This window comes from Prionailurus bengalensis, chromosome A3 (genome assembly GCF_016509475.1).
Source record: "Prionailurus bengalensis isolate Pbe53 chromosome A3, Fcat_Pben_1.1_paternal_pri, whole genome shotgun sequence".
NCBI classification, from domain to species: domain Eukaryota; kingdom Metazoa; phylum Chordata; class Mammalia; order Carnivora; family Felidae; genus Prionailurus; species Prionailurus bengalensis.
Genome location: NC_057354.1, coordinates 54,205,920 through 54,230,372, shown reverse-complemented (window position 1 = coordinate 54,230,372; position 24,453 = coordinate 54,205,920). Strand labels below are relative to the sequence as shown.

Genomic DNA, 24,453 nt, shown 5'->3' with positions numbered 1-24,453 from the left:
GAAGCTAAGCAATTTGCCACCACCTCTGTGGGTCCCTCCACATTTAGGTTTTTGCATTTAAATTACTGGTACAACATTGTTTTGGGATTACATTTTGAACCATAATTACTGCCCCATTGTAACTGGAATCTTTCTGAGTGGGTTCAGTGCTCACCACATGTCCTTCTAGCCAACCTATCTCTACTTCTGTCTTACTTCCTGGTTTTAGTCCTCAAGGTGGCTCTTCGGGGATGGCTCGTGGGTCCTATGGTTCATGACACATATGAAAATGCCTGAATGCTATCTTCAGAGTTGAATGACAGTATGGCCTGGGAAATGATTAGGTTACATGTGTCAGACAATTGGAAATAATAGATAATTTCACATTTTGCTTTATATCATAAAACGAAGTAACATATTTCAGTCACTTCCAGTATGCTTTATAATTCAAAGTAATTATTTTTTTTTAATTTCAAAGTATTTCTAATTTCACAGTTCTTTACATGAAAACAAGGATGGGTAATCTCTTACCATAAACTCAAGAAACCATTGAGTTAAACATTTTTTATAGGTGTTCCATGGCAATCATTTTTGACTGATATACAGATAAATAAAGAAAATTGTAAGGGGAGGATTGAAAAATTATGTTATTTGACCCAGATATTCCAATCCTACTTTTGTTCCCTAGAGAAATGTTCACACCCATGCTCAAAAAACTATATCAAAGAATGTTTCAACTTTGTTTATAAAAGCTTGAAATGTGGAAATGACCTGAATATCTATCGGCAGAATAGATAAATAATTATGGTTCATTCGCATCATGTTATACTATAAATCAGCAAAAATAATGAGCCAGAGCTTGACAAAGAAAATCATGATAAATTTCAATTTCATGTTGAACTAAAAAGAGAAAGTTGCAGAAGAATACATGGAATATATCATTTATGTCAAAGCTTAAAAGCAGGCAGAAGAACACTGTACATTTGGGGCGCCTGGGTGGCTCAGTTGGTCGAGTGTCTGACTCTTGATTTTGGCTCAGGTCATGATCATATGATCACGGGATTGAACCCCGCGTCGGGCTCAGTGCCAAGTGCCTCCCCTGCTTATGCTCTCTCTAATTAAAAAAAAATAGAAAAAAAGAATATTATACATTTATATGGACACAGAACTGTACTTATGGGGTAAATACATGCATTGACACCTGTCAAGTTCCAGAGAGCTGGGTGTGGGAGCATGGGGAGGGTTTGGGGGGAGAGAGAACAGTCAGGAAGAGGTGGGGGAAGGGGGTTCCACTGTATATTCACTGTTGTATGTCTTAAGATCACTGATGAATGTTTATTCTATTCATCTTTAAAGTTTATGCATCTTGTTGAATTGAAGTATTTAATAGGACTAAGGAAAGCTATGTTGTTGAGTAAAATTTAACCTCTGATGATTGAAATCCATCTCATTATTTTTTTACTGCACACACACCAGCTCAGCAGTTCATAGAACCTGTTCTACACCCATAGTTATTTTCTTGTTTCCTTCTTCCTTTCTTCTCTTTTCATGACTCTTTCATACTTCTTTCAGATTGATGATGCGTCTAAAAATTTAGATGTATATCCTATCTCTATTTGTCTATCTATCCATCTATCTATCTCTCTCTGTCCATCCATCCATCCATCCATCCATTCATCCCTCATCTATCTAGATGTATATTTATATCAAACATTTAAAAACAAAAAGTAAATTTGAAAGATCTTATTGGCTTTATTCAATGATTCATGAACCAGGCAGCATCTCACCCAGCAGGTAGAAAGGAACTCTGAGGAATGGTACAAATGGAAAACTTTTATAGGCAGAAGGTAGTAGGAACAAGGAAGTTGTACTAGGCAAAGAAGTGGGCTGGTTGAAACAAGGCTATTTTCCTTTAGGGGATAGCAGGTGTCCATCAGGCAGGTTACCTAGTTCGTACTGGTGAGGTGATTCCTGAGTGAGTAATTTTAAGATTCCATTTCTGGGAAGGCTGAAACTAAGTCTCAGTTTGATGGCATGGGGCTTAGCCTAAGTGACTCCATTTGTGGCCAGTTGTCTTGTTTTTGACTTAAATCCCTCTAGTTGATGGAACCAGTTCTAAAATGCTTTACACTTTGAGTTTGGGAAACGCTTCCCCAAAAAGGAGGAAAGGAGAAGCAAAATCCCACCAGACTTCTGGAAAATCTTAATAGTAGTTACACTGGGTTTCTCGAGCTCTCTGAATTTTGTTCTGAGCAGAAGATGCCAGACGTCCTGTGATCTTTTTCAGGTTGCTGGAGCTAAGTCACTGGCTATTATCTCTTATGTTATTTGCCACTTGCTGATTTTCTTGAAAGAGCTTAACTTTTGCGGTTTTGTTTTAGCCTTACTCAAGGCTTCCATCCCACAACTGCTGAGAACCTGTTCGTCTATCTTATATCTCTCCCGTTATTTGGAGTAAGATAGAAGTCAGACTGCTGGGGGGCAGGTGGGGGAGGTGCTAGGGGGAATGGGGGAAAATTAAATCTCCAACAATTCGTGGCTTTTTTTTTCAGAGTTCCCTACGGGGTAGCATCTAAGTGTTTAATCTTGCTGTCTCTTTGAGGCATTATTAAAGCCAATTATCTGGGGGAGTGGATTGTTACACTGTTGCTATTTTGAGAAGAGTGAACAAAATGTTTAGCTTTTTTCTGTATTCATACAACGGACACGGGCAGGGTGATTTGGTGACTTAGCTGCTTAGGATATTTTGCACAGGCTTTGGAGATAAGCAGGCTAGGCTATTGCTGTGGCCAGATCCAAAGCAAGAAATATCAGATAGTGGCCTTTAATTCTGAATGTCCCCAAATACTTTTCCCTAGGGCATATGAATATGCATATCAGAAGTCTATACAGAGACATAATCCATACTGGCGAAGAAAGGAGCTGGAGATGGCTCGAGGTTTCCCCAAGATCGAGAAGACCTTGCCCCCTACTTCCAGCAACACCTTTATCTCTTCAACTTGGGTGAGTGCCACTGAAGCCATTGTGGAGCCAGTCACTGAACTGTAGATTAGAGGACACTCATGGGTTTACCAGGGCACCAGTGTCTTTATTGTCTTCAAGAGGGCAGGCATGGAACCTGAACTTTATTCATGTCTGTCTTAAAACGAAGACAGTATTTGCTCAATAGATATTGATTAATGGACCAAGGCTCTAATTCTTGATACTGTATCATGAAGCCACAATCATTAAAAAAGTTTGATTTTGTCAAACCAATATTACTAAATTACTAAAATGCTAAAATGGTATAGAGGGTCCTGAAGGAGCCCCAAATACTTAAGGGAATTAATATAGGATAGTTTCAAAGCAGTTTGGAAGAGATCGATTATTTAATAAATGGTTGGGACAGCTGAAATAAAGTTATAACTTGACATTAAATCCATTCCAAATGACTTAGAAATTTAAATGTAAAAACATAGGGGTGCCTGGGTGGTCAGTCAGTTAAGCGTCCGACTCTTGATTTCATCTCAGGTCATGATAGCACGGTTTGTGGGTTTCAGCCCCATGTTGGGCTCTGCACTGACAGCATGGAGCCTGCTTGGGATTCTCTCTCTCTCTCTCTCTCTCTCTCTCTGTCCCTCCGCTACTCTCTCTTTCTGAAAATAAATAAACTTTAAAAAATGTAAAATAATTTGGGGCGCTTGGGTGGCTCAGTCGGTTAGGCATCCGACTTCAGCTCAGGTCGTGATCTCGCGGTCCATGAATTCGAGCCCCGCGTTGGGCTCTGTGCTGACAGCTCGGAGCCTATTTCAGATTCTGTGTCTCCCTCTCTCTCTGACCATCCCCCATTCACGCTCTGTCTCTCTCTGTCTCAAAAATAAATAAAAACTTAAAAAAAATTAAAAAAATGTAAAATAATTTAAATGTAAACAATTAAGTGGGAGATTTTTTCACAATGAGTATTAAGAGGTGGAAAGGTGCTCACTTTGGCAGTACATATACTAAAATTGGAATGATCCAGAGAAAACTAGCATGGATTCTGTGCAAGGATGATGCACAAATTTGTGAAGCATTCTCTATTAAAAAAAGGGAGGGAGGCTGTGGAAGGTCCTTCTAAGTAATACTTAAAACCCAGAAGCCATAAATAAAAAAAACATTAATGCACATGACTACATTAAAAACATTTCTACACAGCAGAAAGCATAAAAAGGAAAATTAGAAACCACAACCTGAAGAAATACTTGCAGTGTATAAGAGAAGGGCCTCATCATTCAATAGAAATCATTACTGACCAGTAAGAAAAAGGTCTTAGAAAATGTGCAAAAGACCCAGATAAGGAATTTATTAAAAAAAAAAAAAAAACCCAACAAAACAAACCCAACAAAACAAAACAAAAAAAGTGGTTCCACCACATAAAAGGATGCCTGATCTCATTGAAAATGAAAGAAATAGAAGTTAAAATCATGAACACCATTTTTCACCTATCAGATATATCAGATGGTCTTGCAAAATCAGTAAGTGAGAAAATACACACAGGCTGGAAAAAGGCAGTCCCATACATCATTGGTGGGAGTATAAACCTCTCTATCTTTAGAAGGTACACATGCTTTTTTTCCTTAAGTTTTTCTAAAAAAAATTTTAAAGTTTATTTATTTATTTTGAGAGAGACAGAGACAATGTGAGTTGGGGAGGGGCAGAGAGAGGGAGAGAGAGAATCCCAAGCAGGCTCCACACTGTCAGCGCAGAGACTGATGCAGAGCTCAAACCCCCGTACCCATGAGATCATGACTTGAGGTGAAACCAAGAGTCAGACACTTAACTGACTGAGCCACCTAGGCATCCCTCAAAGGTACACATACTTTCATAACTGATACTTCAACCCCTAGGAATTGATTCTACTGATAGTCATGCACACAGGTACATAATGAAACAAATACTTATCGTGCCACTGTTTGTAGTAACCTAATGCTAGACAAAATCTAAATGTTAAATAGGGGGCTGGTTAACTAGATTACAAAATAAGTTGATAATGGAATTAATAATATAACTATTGCAAATCATGTAGATCTATGTAGACCAACATGAAATTATCCTCTACATATACTATTTAGTTGTAAAAAATGCACAGAATAGTGTACTCCTATTTGTGGTATTTCAAATAACCGAGCAAATGATCAAATACTCTAAAAACGAAATTGAGAAAGTGGGTACCACAACACATACAAAATATAATTTATACTTGAAACAGGCAAGAACTAAACATATAATAATAATACCATATGATGCTTATAGTGTACTCATAAGCATTTTAAGAAAACATAAACAATAAAAGTTTTTATAAACTTGGATTAAGGAAGACCTTCCTAAGCAACTACAAAATCCAGTGATCCTAAAGTTAAATAAAGGGAGTTAATGGGAGAAAATTTTGCAATGTACAAAAGAGACACATGAATATATTTAGATATGTAAAGAACTCCTACAATCACTAAGAAAAAAAGGTAAATGACCAAACAGAATAGGGTTTGCAAAGCCAAGTGTCTACCAAGATTAGACAAGTCATTGGAAGAGATCAGTGGCCTGTTTCGAGAGAAGAGGGACATGGGATCAGGGACACCACCTGCTCCACAAGAGGAAGAAGGCTTTCTTCTGTTCTAGTCATTTATTGCCAATGGAGGCCCAGTACTGTAGAGTCTTCAAATACTCAGGAGAAGCCAGAGATGTGGATTTAAAACATGTTAAACATTCCCATTTCTAAATGTTGGCAACTAATTTGACAAGAACTATAAAATGCTGTGTAGAATGACCAAAATACGTGCCTTCAAATTTTGTTATAGAAAAATAAGCAGGGGTGGCTGGGTGGCTCAGTCGGTTAAGCGTCTGACTCTTGACTTTGGCTCAGGTCATGATCTCACAGTTTGTGGGTTCAAGTTGCACTTTGGGCTCTGCACTGGCAGTGTGGATCCTGGTTGGGATTCTCTCTCTCTCACTCTGTCTCTCTGTCCCTCCCCTGCTCTCTCTCTCTCAAAATAAATAAATACACTTTAAAAAATTTAAAAAAAAAGAAAAAGAAGCAAAGGCTGAAAATAGGCCATTCACAGGAGCACAAATGGCCAAAAGAAATTAAAAAATATGGCTAAGTTCCTTTAGTCAAAGAAAGGCAAAATGAAATAACGAGATACATTTTTCACCCATCACAGTGGCTGAAATTAACAAGAATAGATTGTGTGTTTGAGACCAGGTTTAATAAAATGGTCAGTGGTATACCCAATTGGTAGGAGTTTAAATGTTGATATCCTTTTCCTGGAGAGCATTTCGACACTATCAAAATGAAAATTTCAAGGGTGTGCCCTTTGATTTAGTAATTCTATTCCTAAGCGTGTATGCTACTAAAGTTTTTTTCGGCTGTGCACAGATATGCATTTAGTGTTCTTTGTAATATTGCTTATAATTATGAGACATTTGAAACTCTCATTCCCTATGGAAGGATGGTTATATTAATTAAATTTTGGTTGAATCCTGATTGTATACTACTGTGCAGTCACTGAAAAGGATGAGGTAGCTCTCTGTGGCATGGAAAGAGGTCCAAGCTATATTACTTGAAAAGAGCAAGTTGCAGAACAATACATACTATGGAATCTCGCTTATGTGTATGTGTACATACATGTGCATATTAACATATTGAGAGCAGCCTATATACTCAAGTATACTCAGAGTATTAGCCCTGTTAACTCGGAAAGAAGCGTGATCGATGGCGGTGGTAGCAATGCAGTACTGGAGCATTTTTTACTTTTTTCTTTTTTTTTTTTCTTTTTTATTTTTTTAAATTTTTTTTCAAAGTTTTTTATTTTATTTTTGGGACAGAGAGAGACAGAGCATGAACGGGGGAGGGGCAGAGAGAGAGGGAGACACAGAATCGGAAACAGGCTCCAGGCTCTGAGCCATCAGCCCAGAGCCCGACACGGGGCTCGAACTCCCGGACAGAGAGATCATGACTTGGCTGAAGTCGGACGCTTAACCGACTGCGCCACCCAGGCGCCCCTTTACTTTTTTCTTTAGATGTTCTTTTATCCTGTTTGGATTGGCAAACTTAATGTGTAAAGGAGCTCATAGTAAATATTTTAGGTTTTGTGGGCCAAATGGATTCCATCACAAATACTCAACTCTGCGGTTGTAGCAGGAAAGCAGCCATTTACATATTGTAGGTAAATATGTAAACGATTGGGGTTAGCTGTGTTCCAATAAAACTTTACTTATCAGAACAGACAACGGCTGGATTTGGCTCCAGGGCTGTGGTTCGTCAGTTCTGCTTTAAATGCTTCTCTCTTTTCTGTAGATATTTGTTTCTTTAGATGCTTGAATCTTTTATTAAAGAAAATATATTTTGTACTTGTAAAAATTTCTACCCTACCTGCATTTTACTGGGGAGAAGGCAAAGGCAATTGCATAAAGTTTTCTTTACTTTTATTATTATTTTTTTTTTAATTTTTTTTTAACATTTATTTTTGAGACAGAGAGAGACAGAGCATGAACAGGGGAGGGGCAGAGAGAGAGAGGGAGACACAGAATCTGAAACACACTCCAGGCTCCGAGCTGTCAGCACAGAGCCCGACGCGGGGCTCGAACTCACAGACTGCGAGATCATGACCTGAGCCAAAGTCGGATGCTTAACCGACCAAGGCACCCAGGACCCCCTTTCTTTACTTTTAAATATTGAGCTAGTTTTTAAAAATAACCACTCGTTGATTAATTTATCTATCTCATCACTGGTTTAAAATAGCACATTTATTGTGTACTAAATTTTTATATCTATTTGGGTCTGTTTTTGGACTCCCTATGTTCCTGCACCACAGCCAAACTTTAAACATTACAAAAACTTTATAAATCCACTTGTATGTGTTAAGGCTAGTTCCCACCTCACTTTTCTTTTCTTCCAGAATTTTCTTGACAATTCCATAGGTTTGTCTTTCAGATTAAAATGTTTATAAGGTTTCACCTCAAAGAATCCTGTTTTGGATTTTGGTTGGCTGAGGTTTAGGGACAGCTGACATCATTGTATTATTAATTATTCCTACTGAAGAACTACGTACATATTTCCATTTTTTTAAGTTCTATTGAGAACCTTAGTCCTTCAACTGAATTTTACAACTGCCTACACTGTACATCCTACATGTTTCTTGTTAAGTTTGGTCAAGGGCTATGGCAGACACTATAAATTGTATCCTTCAACACCAGCTCCGACTCCCTTCCAGCACACTTCCTGTAAAGACTGAAAGGCTAAAAATCAGATTTTCTAGACTCTGTGGTAGCTAGGATTTGGCATGTTATGTGAGTTCTATGGAGTTGACACACCAGAATGAAATTTAGGAAGACAGCAGTGAGAACCAAGAGGAGACCCATTTGGAAGACTAGATCTCATGGCAAAGGTATTGAGTGGCATAGGGGTTTTCTCTAGAACATTACTGCGGTGTGATTAGGTGTTGCTGCTTGTAGAGTTGCTTCTCATTTTGTAGCACCCAAGCTTGGCTCCCTGAACTATATTCCCCAAATGCCATACGCGTCTTAATTTCCTATGATAAACTTATCTTTATTCCAGGTAGCCAGAGTGGAATCTGTTGTCTGCGATCCTGTCTGATAGGCATGTTTCATTTTATTATAAAAGGGATCTTTTATTCCCTCATATCTTCTAAGTGATTGTTGATTATATATGAGAAAGCTATTAGTTCTTTTCTATATTAAATTTGTAAGTAACTACCTAACTTAATTCAGATTGTTTCTAATCATTTGTAATGAAATTTCTTATGTTTTCCAATCATATAATCATATTCTCAAATAATATTACTTTTGCCTCTTTCTTTCCCGTATGTATCCTTGACTTCTTGCCTTCCAAAGTGCATTGACTCACAATAACATTACAGGACATTACACTGACTCCCGATTAATATTGAATAATAATAGGTATATTGGACACCTGTGTCTTGCATTTAACACTTGTAATATTTTATCAGAAAGAATAATGCTAGATTTGGCTTTGTTATATATTTAATTAATCATGTGGAGCCTTCATGTATCACTATTTTGACATTTTAAACCATAAAAGATGTTGAAATTGGTCAAATGCTTTCAGCATCTCAGGAGATAATCATTATCTTCTTTGACATCCGATATGGTGAATTACATTTAAGACTTCTAAATTGCCCATGCCAAACAATGCAGCAGAAAGGTTATCAGAGATCCTTGACAGTCCCTCACTGTGGAGTTCTTTATGTAAAGTACTATTCTGACTTATCTAACGCTTCTTGCCTTGAATTCCTCTTTATCTGATATTGATATCACAACTCTCAGGTGTTCCCCAGCCAGACTGGCAGAAAATTTCCCATCTCACCCTTGGAGAGCCTCACGCTTTTGCTCTGCATTAGCTGAGAAGTCTGAGGGAACTGATCTTTTCCAAGAGGAGTCAGTCCCACTTCCACTGGTAGCTGAAGAGGGAGCCACAGCCTCGTGCTTCTCCTCATCCAGTCTATTGCTGCCAGGAGGTCTTAAGGGTCTGCTCCTGCCCGGGGTCCCTAGGATCCCCAAAAGGACATCTCTGTGAGCATGTCCGCTCCCTCTTGGCTCTGCTTGACCAAAGTGGACTTCACTGGCTTCCCCAACACAGCCCTAAGACCCAGTTCTTTGACTAGAGTTCATGTCTCTGAGATGCTCTGCTCAGGCTGATCCAATTGTCCCACAGACATGATGCTTTTTGTAGGTCTAGGACCTTCATCCAAAGGTTTTCCTTGTCAACTCTACAAACAGAAAAGGTTCCCTTCAGTTCTTTCCTTGGACAATACAGCTCGACTTTGTGTTCAAGCCTTCAAACACACAATGGCATGTTTATATGTTATCTTAGACCTGGCGGTGTTTTACCTTTTAACCCCCTCAAAGCTGGTTACTCTCTTCCCTTCTCCTCCATTTCCCCCTCATATTAGAGTGGAGGGGGCATAAAAGGAAGGACCCAATCATATGGGGGGAGGAGAGAAGAGAAGAAACTGATCACATGGGTTGGGGGTGGAGGAGAAAAGGGCCCCATTACATGAATGAGGGAGTGGATGGGCAGGAACAAATCACCTTTAGGGGGCGAGTGACACCTTTCACAAACCACAATGTGTAGTGAGGGCAGCTCTTACACTAAAACAGAAAATATTATAAGTTAAATTCTCTAAAGGTCACTCTTAAGTAAGTTAATTTTACTATAGGGTTTGTGTATTGTGTTTCGTTTGTGTGCATGTGAGTTAAAGGTAGGTAGAGGGCTTTTAGTTCTATGATTATGTTTGTGAGTTTAAATACATTGAGATTGGGACACCTGGGTGGCTCAGTCGCTTAAAAATATGACTTTGGCTCAGGTCATGATCTCACAGGTTGTGAGTTTGAGCCCCATGTCGGACTCTGTGCTTACAGCTCAGAGCCTGGAGTCTGCTTTGGATTCAGTGTCTCCCTCTCTCTCTGCTCCACCCCTGCTGGTGCTCTGTCATTCAAAAATGAATAAACATTAAAAAAATTTAAATATATAAAGATCTCTGTTTCTGGGCTTACCAGATTTTGACAGTATCTTTATGACTCTTTCTGATGAAAAATGTGGAGACTTTTGCCTCTATACTTTGTCACGCATTCTGTTGCACCTCTCCAAGTTTGTCGCACAGTGAGGTAAAAATGTACTACTCAAATATACAGGAAATGTAACTTCATTCTAAGTAACCTGGCTCATTTTATTCTGGAGCATTAATTCCTATTCAGTAGTAAAGGAATTGCTAAATGAAGCAACAGCAAACAATGTAAATAAATAAAACTTCCAACATTCCATCCCTGTTTTTTCCCAAAGAATCTTTTTTTAAAGTTTATTTATTTTGAGAGAGAGAGACACTCACACAAAGACAGAGAGAGAGAGAGCATGAGTGTGCAAGTGGGAGAGGGGCAGTGAAAAAGGGAAAGAGAGAATCCTAAGCAGGTGCTGTGGGGTCAGCGCAAAGCCCGACACGGGGCTCAATTTCATTAACAGTGAGATCATGAGCTCAGCCAAGATCTAGAGTCAGTCCCACAAACCTCTCAAATGATTGGGTGAGGGGTGCCTGAGCCACCCATGTGCCCCTCCCAAGGAATCTTAAACGTGTCCATTCTAGGTGCTTTTGGCTAATCTGATTAAAGCTGTCCTGTGCCGTATGGTTACTGGATTTAGCAAATCAAATACAAGACATACTTTTTGAATGGGACATACTTACCCTTAAAAAAAAAAGTATTGTTTACCTGAAAAAAAATTAAAAAAAATTTTTTTAACGTTTTATTTATTTTTGAGACATGGAGAGACAGAGCATGAATGGGGGAGGGTCCGAGAGAGGGAGACACAGAATCTGAAACAGGCTCCAGGCTCCGAGCTGTCAGCATAGAGCCCGACGCTGGGCTCGAACTCACGGACCGCGAGATTACAACCTGAGCCGAAGTCGGCCGCCCAACCGACTGAGCCACCCAGGCGCCCCTGTTTACCTGAAATTTAAATTTAACTGGGCCTCCTGTATTTCATTTGGCAATCCCATCTTGGGGTAAGGGAAAGTAAATGTTGAATTTTTCGGGAGGCTTCCCCCCCTTCTCTTTGGGTGGTGTCTAGGCATCAGGAGACCTCAGTTACATCATCAGAGAGGTGGGGGCCATCTGGTCTCCACGTTTATTGTCTGCTGGCTTCTGGTGACAGCTGGCCGAGGCAACGTTTATTTTGTAGTCTTTGGGTGTGTGTTTCTGCCTGTTTTGGTCCACTGATGAACTTGTGTTGCTGCCAGGACTTGTGGTCCATTCTCTTGGCCCAGCTATGCTGGGATTGCTCCAAGACCATCATTATTGCTTCCTGATGACTGGCCTCTCTAGCTGCATCTTCCATCCTGCTCCCTCCAGGGGGCCCTTCCCTGCAGCCAGAGGTGAGGGAGGCAATGAGAGGGACCATCCTAAAAACCACACAGCTGAGAAACAAAGGGAGGAGTAAGTTTTGCCAAAATCCATGACCAGATTTGCCCTTTTTCTTTTACCCCACGACCATGTAGTTTCTTCTCTGTGTTAAATGACTTAAGAAAAGAAAGATGGTATGGCTGCACAGGACCTCTTTCAGCCTTGCTTATACTCCTTGTCTCTCATGTAGAACTCCAGTCTGAGAGGAATGTTCTCCTTGCTTCTATAGCCAACTTTTGCCCTCTGACCCCACCCTTTCCAGAAGGACAAATTGGTTAGGTTTCCAGAACACCGTCTTCCAATTTTAGAGAATCTCTTCTCTAGTATGAGATCTATAGAGGTATACATTTACTTAAGCATTAGAATAAAAAACTTCTTAAAATTAAAAAAAAATTTTATTTTAGAGAAAGAGAGAGCATGCAAGTTGGGGAGGGGGGCAGAGGGAGAGAGAGAGAGAGAAAATCCTAAGCAGGATCCATGCTCAGTGCAGAGCCTGAGGCAGGGCTTGATCCCATGAACCTGAGATCATGGTCTGAGCTGAAATCAAGAGTCAGATACTCAACTAACTCAGGCACCCCAGAATAAAAAAAACAACAACTTTATTTTGCTGTCTTTAACCAGAGATCCCATAATAATTTCAATGACTATATACACTGGTACAGGAAGTTAATCCAGTTTCTGGGAGCTATTTCCTATTGTTAGACACTTGAACATTCTGATTTTTTCCTTCGAAATAAAGTTCATGAGCATAGAAATTCCTGGAGTTTTGTTTTTAACATTGTTTCCTCATTTTGTGTGACCAGCGTTGGGATTACTGTGCCAAATAAGAATTTCAAGAGCATCGTTGGTACATATAACCAAATTGCTTTCCAGAAGGACTGTTATATCCTGGGAAAAAATGGGTTGTGATTAATGTTTATTGTGATGCTATTTTCCAAAGACCAGGAACGGCACAAGTCCTGCTCTAGCCATGAATACTGTAACCATCAGGATGCTGATGGGGACATGTCAATGAGGGAAACCAAGCCATTGGCTAAGATATTGGCTCTGACCTCTGTGTAGCACTCATATGAGCCAAGTGGAAACTTGAAGGAAGTCTGTGATCCCATGCCCAGATCTAGATCTTGTAAGTCACCATAATGATGGCAGGGTTGGGTTGTACCTGATCATAGAAAGGCAGGAAGCAAGGCTTCCGAGAACTTTTCTGACCCTGAGGTTAGTGCCTGTGTGGACTGTCTAGCTGGGGCCTTTCCACACCATATTTGCAGGTGGGGGCTAGAGTCTCAGACCTGCCTGTTAGGGAAGTCTGTCCCAAGTTTCAGTAATGGGGTCCAGCTGCAGCCACTGTGAGCCTTACTCCAAATCAGGAAGTGCTTCCTATCTCTAAGGAGTATCAGAAAATCCCACTTTGCCCTCATGGCCCTGGTTCTCAGGTATTTACTGCTGCTTCCCTGTGATGTCCCCATTAATCCTCTTTTGGTCTTTGTGACAGCCTCACTTAAATTGGTCAGTAAAGCTTCTGACATCAGCCACGATGGGACATTAAAGTGTAATCCTGATACATTAGGCAAGAAATCACACCCCCTTTTCATTCCAGACTCTGCTTAAAGTATGTGACCTAAACAATTTTAACAAAAAACATAGTTCAGAGAGCAGGCTAACAATGTAAAACAATTCATGATACATTAGTTCTTAAAACTGAATCCCAAAAGGAAAAAAAAAATGCTTCCTTTGCTTTCAGATTCAGTAAAGTCCCCTGATCTTTCTTCATGAATTTTAATTCTATGGGGTCCCTGCCAGGCCGAGCAGGGGGTGAGGTATAGAGATGCTTTGGGTTCCTTCCTCAGTAGTTGTGGTCTGGGCTGGCTTGTTCCAGGTCGGTCATACCCCTCAGCACTGTGATGTTCACATCTTACATACCTCACTTTTCCGGGGGGTCTCAAATAGAATCAGCCTCATAACCACACACAATTTATTTTCCAACCAGAAGTAAGACTCCTAAGACTTAGCACACTTTACACTCAAGGACTAACTGTCAGCAGGTTGTACTGATGAAAAAAGGGAAGAAGAAAGTGATAAAGCTATGTATGTATGTATGCATGTATGTATTTTGAAGGGAAAGGCTTTTAAATTCAGCTCTCTAAAAGCTTTGTCAAGATTATTGGAAACATTTTGGCTGGTGGAAGAGTCAGGAACATGCATTCAGATCCATTCAGCACATGAGCCAGGATACTTCTTTCAGGAAATTAAGATTAGTCTTTCTCAAAGACCCTTGAAAAGCACACCTGGATGAAACCATCTGAGGCCCTTCTGTAACTTCACGAAAGACCCAAGCCATGTAAGTAGACATTTCTGGTGGGATCACTCTAATGAAAGTGGTCCCAAGGTCTCGTGGCACTTTTTCCAGGCTACATTAGCCCCCTGGCTCCCTCTGCCTCCACCCAAACCAGCCAAGCAGCCAAGGAGGGTTTGGGGAAGAATCAAGTACTAATGCTTTCAACCTCTGGTTACCTCTTTCCCCTTGTCCACCTTGAAGTGTGGACTTTGCCTTCCTGGGGGGACCCCAGACCCAGGACTGTGAAGGGAAGCTTCCAGTGTTCATTATATTTAGTTTATCTTCTGAGGGGTCAGAGCATAACCCCCAGGAAAGCTCTTGGAGAAGAAACAGTTTCTAAACTCCTCCTTTTAGAAATATTGATATTAAGGGTAAAACCTAGCAGTTTTTTAACATATAGCTCCTACTAGGCACTGTCCTAAGTTCCATGTGTCTATGAAATCATTTTATCTTTCTGTCATCTGGAGTGCTGGAAGGCACCCTTCCTGTAGAGGCCCAGCCTCTCAAGGGTGGAAGATGCTGTGAGCACAGGCAGGTTCTCTTTATTAGTCTGAGCAGCACAGGCAGGATGTGCAAAGGAGACCCATAGGGGGCTGCTTATATCTCTGCCCACAGCAGATATGAGGCAGCAGCCCAGGATGCCTGATGCCTAGACCGTGTTAATGACAATTTTCTGGGGCCACTTCCTGGGTGTGTACCAGGGATATAACACAGGCTGGTGGGCTGGGCAACTTCCCTGGATGTGCCACTGTGGACTGTCTGAGGTGTCCCTAGGAATACCTGGTGATCCTGGATACATACTTAAGTCATTTGAACACTTGATCTTGAGATCTTAATTCATATGACAAACATGTATTGAGCACACACTGTGTGCCAGACACAGCAATGAACAAATAGCCCTGGTCCTTATTTGACCATTTCATTGACCTCTGGCACCACAAGATGTTCCAAGTTCACCTTGAATTATTCTCCCCCACCCCTGGAATCAATCACTTCTTCAAGGAGCTCTGATTCATTTTGTTGGAGAATGATGTTTAGAAGCCAAAGTCTGGGTACTTAGTGCTTTCATTGTCACTGGAGTGTCATTGCCTGTAAGCTGTCTTAGCTTGTCACAAGAACTCAAGAACCAACTGGAAGGAGCTCTTTAAATCAAAGCTAGAACATTTGGAGCAACAGAACAAATAATGTTAGTATTAGATTATAACCCATAGAAAAATAACTGTCCATAAGCCCATGCTGACATAAATAAATAATTGAATGGCTAAATAGAGGAGAAGGGACAGCTCTTTATTATAAAATTCCTATTAATAAGTGTAGATAGAAAGACAGAAATAGAAAATCACCATTAGGCAAACTTCTCAGTACTAATTGCTGAAGACAGGACCTACCGATGGATGCTAAAAGTTTGAGGAGATACAGTACATTTTCATACTCTTAAAGTATTTTTCCCAAAATATTTGCCAATGACAAGGTGAAAAGTAGTAACTTTGCAATGAAAAAAAACATCTCCTTAACCAAGTGATCAAGGTTAGCATCACCAGTAACAACACTGTGATAAGATGCATTGAGAGCAAGCACCTCTGGGGTAAACTGGCCCCAAGTGTATACCTTCCTCTCAACCATGAGAAAACATCAGACAAATTCAAATGATAAAAAACATTTTACAAAATAACCCATCGGTACTTTTCAAAAGCGTTTAAGTCATGAATGACAAGGCAAGCTTGAAACTGTCGCGTTTTGGAGGAGAAGAGGAAGGAATAAACACTAAATGCAATGCTGGCCCCAGAAACAGAAAAAAAGACATACGTGGAAAAAGTGAAACTCTGGTAAGGCCTGTTGTTTAGTTAGTTAATGGCGTTCCTCATTTTGATCATCGTGCTGTGCTCACATAAGGTATTAACATTAGTAGAGACTGGAAGAGGAATGTACTATTTTTCACAACCTTTCCGTAAATCTAAAGTTAATACACATAGAAAGTGAATAAAAAAGAAGGAAGAATTACAAAACAAAACAAAACGCCCCCAAACCTCTTCTCTCTTTAGGGATCCTTGCTAGTTGTATATCCTCGGGTGGGATACTTAACAGTGCCTCAGACTTCTCATCTGTAAAATAGGCGTAGTAGTAGTCTCCAACTCATCAAGTTGTTAGGAGAGTGAACTCAAGTGCAGGACCCCGGCCAGTGCCTGGCACGTGGTGGGCACTGATGAGAGAGAGTCTTCTGCTGCAATTATCTAATGTTCTTGACCTGTGTGTACCCCTCCTTGGCTGAAGTCAGTCTTCTGGGCCCCAGCAGCTCAAGCAAACTTAAGAGCATGCAGACTGTCATACAAAACAAACAAACAAACAAAAAACAAAAAACAAAGACGGGGAGCCTGGGTGGCTCGGTCAATGGAGCAATGCTCTGACTCTTGATCTCAGGTCTTGATCTCAGGGTCATGAGTTCAAGCCCCAGGTTGGGCATGGAGCCTCCTGTAAAAAACAGAACAAACAAACAAACAAAAAAAAAACCAAAGGGAAGGTGGCTCATCTTTTGGGGGAGGAGGGCACAAGACTCCTGCCTCAGGAAAAGGCAGTCTCTGGGACACCCCCACCTAAATAACACGTGCCGCTAAAAGTGATTGCGTGGGAGTTAAGGCTTCCTTTTTAGGTCTCTGTATCTTCTTGCCCAAACATGGTGGCCAAGTGCATGGTCCTGTGGGCTGGGTAAGCTCCAGAAGAGATGTATGGAAGGGCCCCCCTGCATTGTCTGGGCTGTTGGATGACATGGGCTCTGAGGTTCTTTCCAACTGTAATTGCTTAGGTGGTGGAAGCCTGAGGAGCCAGCACAGGATGAACACGTCTGGGAGGAGGGCTGACTCAAAAATCTGTGATAATTCTTCTGCTCATCCTTCATGATAACGATGGTCCTTGAGCTACGGGTGCCTCAGGATAAAGGCTGCAGTGCAGAACTGTTGCCCAGCCTCAGATGCCCTAGAGTTCGCTACAAGCTTCTGGATGGACTTCTCTCTCTCGAATGTGATTCCCTTTGGAAATCTTTCTAATTCTTCTATATTTCCTTTCTACTCCCCCAGAACTCTACGGAGTTAAAATGCCAGCCAAGTTAAAAACTTTCCAGTTTTTCAACCCTAAAGCCTAAGACTCATCCTTAATTCTGCAATCATGTCTGCCTTGCTTTCCAAAGAAAGCACATTTGGCTACTCTGCTCTGAGCCCCCACCTATGCTTACCAAGATTTCTACACACTTCCTCCCTATTCTCCCGCTCCTGGTGGCCTTCCATCAGTCAGTTCCCCCACAGCCTCTGGAGTGGTTTCTGAACAATCTAAGTCAGGTGATGAAGCCCCTCAAAACCTGCAATGAATTCTCAGTCTATCCAGAATTTAATCAGACTCTCACCCTCTCTTCTCATCGCACATGCTTCCCTGCAGTTCCTCAGACAAACCAGGCTTGATCTGGTCTCAGGGCATTTACATCTCTAGTTTCCTCTGTGGAGAGCTTCCTTCCTACAGATATGCGCTTTATTGAGGTCCTACATCCTGGGTCACCTTCAGTGGGGCTTCCCTAACTACCCTGTCCAAAATAGCACCCTCCCTGAGCCCCCATGTTTGTCCCCTTACCCTGCTTTAGTTTTCTTCACTGCCCAGTTACTGTTATATAATCATATATGTGCTATATATCAAATATGATAACCTATTTGTTTGTTCATTGCCTGTCTCCTGCCCCGGAACATACATTCCATGAAACCAGGGATTTTGTCTTGTTCATCCCTGTATTCCTTATACCTAAAACAGTGTCTGGCACATAGTAGGTCCTCAATAAAATTGCTGAAGGATCTGTGGGTGTCCAGGCTTTAGTGGTCTCCCTTTTTCCTAAAGAGCTGCTATGTTTTTAATCTACGTTCACTCGGCAGGCAGTGCTGCCTCGTATTATTGCATACCCTTTTGTCTCTGTGCTTTATTCCGCCAACTAAATGACCAAGAGCTCAGGTAGAGGACTGTGCTTCATGCTCTTTGCATGCTCTTACCTAGCACAATGTTCTTCACCCAGTAAGCATTAAATGTATATGTGTTGATGCAGTAGCAACTTTAGTTTTCCTTTTGATGTCAGCATTTTAAAAAGAAGTTTGAGTAGACTTAAACCAAATTCGGGTCTCAAGGACCACATATCTAGCCCCAACTGGTAAATTGAAGCCTATTCTTATAACATTAACTTTATCTCTCTGCCAAGAGGTAAAGAAGAGAAAATTATGAACTCAAATTCCAGCATGCTGGGGCTCTGCTCCACCCTGGGCACTCAGACTAGTCATTCTCAAAGTGGGATCCACAGACCCGCTTCAGCGGGTCTAAGAGATCAAAGCAATTTTCATAATAATGTTAAGTTGTATTTGCCTTTTCACTGTATTGATATTTACAAGCAAAAGCGATTGTGGGTCAAAACTGCTGTTGTCTTAGTACGAATCACAGCAGTGGCTCCCAGCCACACTAGAGGTCATCAGGAAAAATATTTGTGTGATGAATTGACAAGCTCAAGTAGCAACCCTTCCTTCAGAGAACACCACTTTGTTCAAAAGAACAATGGACAAATGGGTCAGTCAAAGTTGGGTATCTGGCAGACATTGTCTCAACAACAAAGTGAACCCATCATTTCAAGAAAAACAAGGGGCAATATTTGCTGTCAATAATGACATTTAAGTTCTTAAATGAAAGAAGTTTGGAAAAAGTGGAGAGCTTTCAAGTACTTCCAGGCTTTTCTGATGAGATCCGTGGTGATATTAAAAAAAATGAGACTTTTGGGGCACCTGGGTGGCTCAGTCAGTTAAGCCTCTGACTTAGGCTCAGGTCATGATCTTGCACTCTGTGAGTTCGAGCCCCACATCGGGCTCTGTGCTGACAGCTCAGAGCCTGGAGCCTGCTTTGGATTCTGAGTCTCCTTCTCTCTCTGCCCCTCTGCCTCTCATGCTCTCTCTTGCTCTTTCTCGCTCTCTCTCTCTCAAAAATAAAAATAAACATTAAAAAATTAAAAAAAAGAAAAAAATGAGACTTTTGGTACTGTAAAATTAAACAAATCAAAGTTTAGAAGATCTGTCTGCAGAGCTCAGGGAACCAGTATTTTCCAAATGAGCGGTGCATGATGCTACAAAACCAGGTAAGACTAAGGACTGTTCAAAATGCAAGACCGACCTTTGATTTTAATGTCACAGAATGTGTACAGCTCATTGATTTAGGTTCAGATTCCACAGTGTAACATTTTAAGAAGTACTACTTGTTGAGTTTTGGTGTAGTACCAAAGGAGATTGTCCACAAGTATTTTAAGAGACTATTAAAATGCTCCTCTTCTTCCCAACAGCATGATTTTGTAGGTCTAGATTGTGTTAGTCTACTTCAACCAAAACAATGTATTGAACCAATTTGAATTCAGGAGCAGAGATTGGAAAACAGCTATTAAAGAGATCTGCCAAAACATAACACAGTGCTATTCTTTTCCTTAACATTTTTATTTTGAGAAATGTTATCTTCACAAAAAGTATATTTTTTATGTGAACTTGTGGTAGGTTTATTCTTTCCAAAAATGAATAATATATGCTTCAAACTGTTCTCAGTTTTAATTTCTAATATGGCAGACATCGACAGATGTACTCTATATAAATGAAAGCTCTTTGGAGTCTTCAAGAATTTTTGAGAATGGAAGGGCTTTTTGAGACCAAGGGTTTGAACACTGCTATGATAGATGCAATGAGAGTGAAAGCAGGAAATGGGCAGTGCCTCCCTCTCTCCTGGGGATGGTGATTACAGAAGACATGCTGATTTGGTTTTTTTTTTTAATTTTTTTTCAACGTTTATTTATTTTTGGGACAGAGAGAGACAGAGCATGAACGGGGGAGGGGCAGAGAGAGAGGGAGTCACAGAATCGGAAACAGGCTCCAGGCTCTGAGCCATCAGCCCAGAGCCTGACGCGGGGCTCGAACTCACGGACCGCGAGATCGTGACCTGGCTGAAGTCGGACGCTTAACCGACTGCGCCACCCAGGCGCCCCAAGACATGCTAATTTGAATGGCAGACACTACGGATGAGGGTCAGGCCCCTAAAAGAGTTGTACATTTTCTGCATTTTCGGATTGGTCCAAGAAAGACTAGTGGTCTGAGTCGAGATAGGGTTGTTACAGCTAGAGGAGCACCTTTTCTTTGAGCATTTCAGGATACCGACACAGGATAGGTGCCCATCCATAAGATTCTAACTGTAGGAAGCAAAGAATGTTCCTCTGATTGTCAGTGGGCTTTTCTTCTCCCTCCCCTGGTTATTAAATGCACTTGCTTCTTTGTGCTTCTCATACACCGTATTTTACTCAATATTTCACTTATTGGAAGCATCTGGAGTTTTTTTGTGCCCCTGTAGTTTTCTCTCCCTACTTTAGGGCTGGCTTCTGCAGGGCCTGTCCAACTGGGATCCAGGCAATGCCACCCTCAGCACTCAGTTTGGCACACTGCAGGTCTTTAGAATGTTTGCTGACTGACTGAATGAACACAGAGCTATAATGCTATTTAGGATAAAGATGAAAATGTTAGGTGGGTTGTTACTCAATACGTTATTCTGCATGTCATTTCCTCTCACACAGGGACAGCGGCTTTGGGAAACACAGAACTGGTCTCCCACAGGCCACAAAGTAGCTAGAAATTGCTGATCAAGCCCTAGTCTGAGAGTTAGGAAACTGGGCACCTTGTCTGGGCTCTGGCCCTAATGTGCATTGATGCTTCCCCTTTCACTAGGTAAAGATAGAAAATTAGCTGAACGTGTGTTCTCTGGATACAGAAACAGTCACACGGACAAGGATTTTTGACCGCTCACTTATCTAAAGTGCTAAAGCAGCACGGTTATAAATTTGCCATCAGGGGGGCTTTTATTTCAGAATTGAGAGTCATAATGAATTTAAAATATCTAGTTGGGCCTGTATTCTCTAAGCAATAAATAAAAATCGTTAAAAAGCAAAACAAGATACAGCAAGGGGCTGAGAAACTCTGTAATGCATCTCACCTTGCCTTCAACCAATGATATTTATGCATTCAGTCAATAGCTTTTTATTGATCCCTATGTGCGCATGTGCCAGGACCACTGTAGAGCCTGGAGTGCTCACAGCATGATCATTTTCTGCAAGGTGCTTGCACTTTCTGGGGCCTCAGTCTCCTTGTTTCTAAAAGGCAAAGTTAGAAAAGGTGTTTCAGGTTGAAACATCTGTGATTTTGATCAGCCAATCAAACATTTCTCTGCTTCTCTTTTATATATCTATTAAAATCTTGGGTAATGAAATTTAAAATATTTTGAGATTTGACCGGAATTAAGCCCTGCAAAACTTCCTTCTTCCTCAGAAGATAATGAGATACTTCAATAATAGGGTGAAGAGGAGCAAATGTCTTGGGAAGTCTGAAGACCTATGTCTGTGCATGATTCCCTCTCACTTAGCATTAAACCACCTCTAGGTAGGAACACATCAAATCCCCTCTGCTTATCTTGGAAACTCATCCCTTTCTTTACATATGGCTTCATTTGAGGGACTGATTAATTTTTCATGCTTGTAATTCTCTGGCTCAGCCTCATGCAGTGACTTGACGGCTAAAGGCTTGTTATAAATCCAATTATTTTTTACAAGTCCTACTATTATTATATGAGCAGCTGGGATGCCATGGATGGGGCTGCTCATTAGTTCTGATGGCAAAGCAAAGGAGAGCTCTCTGTGTTCTTATGGGACCTTTCTTTCCTCTTCCTCTTCTACGTTTGCCATATTCTACTCTTCTTCCCATGGCTGATAAAATCCAAGATTAAAATCTTTTTGTAATAGCATAGCAAGAGGCTCTTGGTTTGATAGATGCCAGGAAAGAATCTAGTTTTGAAGGATGAATTTGCCACTACCTTAAAAAGAAGAGACGCTTAATACAAGGAAAGTTGGTTCCTAGTCTCAAGTCTGTTAGCCAAAGTAGCTGAGATTTCAAGGTCTCAGGACAGAAGGGAGCTTCTTAGACCTGAAATACATCACTTTATATTTCGAAGGCAGGATGCAGACCCCTGAGGCTGGTGCATGTCCATGGAAACTTTCTTTGCTTGGAAAAGAGAAAAATAATCCCTTTTAAATTAATGTATGATCCTCTTGAGGCCCCAATCCCTTAGTTTAACACCAAAATTTTTTCCTGTGTTTGTTTTCTTTTCTAACTCTTCATTGAGATTATAAAATATTCTATTGAAGGACATGGACTATGTCTTATCCTTCTTTGTGTCCCCTGTTCTTAGCCCCATACATGGGATGCAGAAAGCTCATACAGAATGCTGAGTAGATGTCTTGGCCTCTGCTTTCCAATATGGTGGCTCTTGTCATGCTAAAAGAAAATGCTCGTTTTTTACAGTGTGGAATTTAGGCATATTTAAACTCTCCCCCCCCCCCCCCCCCCGCGCTGATAATTTCCAGCCACTAACTAAAGCGCAAGTGCTACTTGCACAGATCATTTGAGTCTGCAGAATTTAGCTAGCCTGACATTCAAGTCATGTAGCTCTGTTAGAACAACCACAAAATAACTGGACCTGCCCAATGGCGAAGGTACTGCCTTTTATGGAAGTCTTTCCTCTTCATTTGTCAAAGATTTATTGAGCACCTATGGTGTGCCAGGAGCCCTGCAGGCTTCCGAGGATGCAGAGTTAAGTTAAGACATGGATCTTTCCCACCAAAGTGAGGGTGACAAACTGGGTTTGAAGATTTAGGGGGGAAAAAAAGAATGTCCAGTTCAATTTGAATTTCAGATAAACTAGGAATAATTTCTACAATATTTGTAGTGTAATATGTCTCATGCAACAAGAGGGACATACCTCTACTAAACAATTATTCCTAGTTTACCTAAAATTCAAATTGAACTGGGCATCTTGCACCTCATTCCCATATTACAGCAGCAGGCACTCTAACGGCTGTATGAATGGTGTGTTTGTTGTCTGAGTTCAGGGGAGAGAATCTAATTCTGCCTGAGGAGCCAAGGAAAATTTCTCAGTGATATTCAAACAGTAGGTATGAACCCATTTAATCTCTTATAATAGTTACTATTCTCTCATTTTTAGATGAGGAAATTGAGAGCCAGGGGCAGGATAAGTAACATGCCCAAGTTCACTTTACCTAGTAAACTGTGCTGGGATTGGAGACCAGGGAGTCTGAATTCTTTTTTTTTTTTTTAATTTTTTTTAATGTTTATTTATTTTTGAGAGACAGTGGGAGAGGGGCAGAGAGAGAGAGAGGGAGACCCAGAATCCAAAACAGGTTCCAGGCTCTAAGCTGTCAGCACAGAGCCCACGCAGGGCTCGAACTCATGAACTGAACCATGAGATCGTGACCTGAGCCGAAGTTGGACACCCACACCTGAGTTAGCCACTCAGGCCCCTATTTTCTGAATTCTTAATCACTTGATCACACTTAACCACTATGCTCTACTTATATCGCTGCTCCTAATAGTCCACCATAATTATCTATTCAAAACATTTTCCTAACTTTGAGCTTAAATCTTTCATGTGACACTTAGAGGGACTGAGAAACTCAGTGATGAACCCCTTGCCTTGCCCTCAATCAATGAGATTTTTATATTTACTCAACACAGATTTCTTGGGCACACTGTATGCCTCACAGCAATGTTGTGAGATTTGATTGATATTATTTTTTCCCTTGTATAAGTTGGGCACAGGGATTAATTACAAAACTGTTATGTGACCCAGACCTGGCACCCCTAGACCAAGTCCCAAGCCTATGACAGAAACCAGTTCTGCATGATGGGTTACAGTTACAGTAAGGACAGGTAGAAGCAAATTCAAACTACAACATGGAGGGGAAGACTCTTCAACTGAAGAGTCGGTGCCTCCCAGACCTCCATCCTCAGGAGTGACTGACCAAGGGCCCAGCTGTAGTACTCCGGATACTGTGTCACTTTTGCCCAGACACCATGCTTCCCAGGAGCAATGACTGAGCGTGGCAGACGTATTGAGCCAGTTCCCTTCTTGGGAGGCACGATGCTTTTCTGATGGCCTATTTTGGCTCAGGGACTCCCTACAGCCTTTGTTAGGCCCTATTAAGAGTACATACATAGTCACCTAGGTCCTTCACCCTGTCCTTTCCCTCTCTTTCACACAGGGTCTATAGTGTCCAGCTGCCAAAATGATCCCATCAACCCCAACCT

The 24,453-nt window shown here is 41.1% G+C and overlaps 1 non-coding gene across 1 annotated transcript; it reads left to right on the top strand.

The window, feature by feature from the left end:
* The first annotated feature begins 3,935 nt into the window (after positions 1-3,935).
* Positions 3,936-4,042, top strand: LOC122467376. The gene has a single exon (XR_006292919.1). It is a non-coding gene; the product is annotated as a U6 spliceosomal RNA (small nuclear RNA).
* Positions 4,043-24,453: the final 20,411 nt, after the last annotated feature.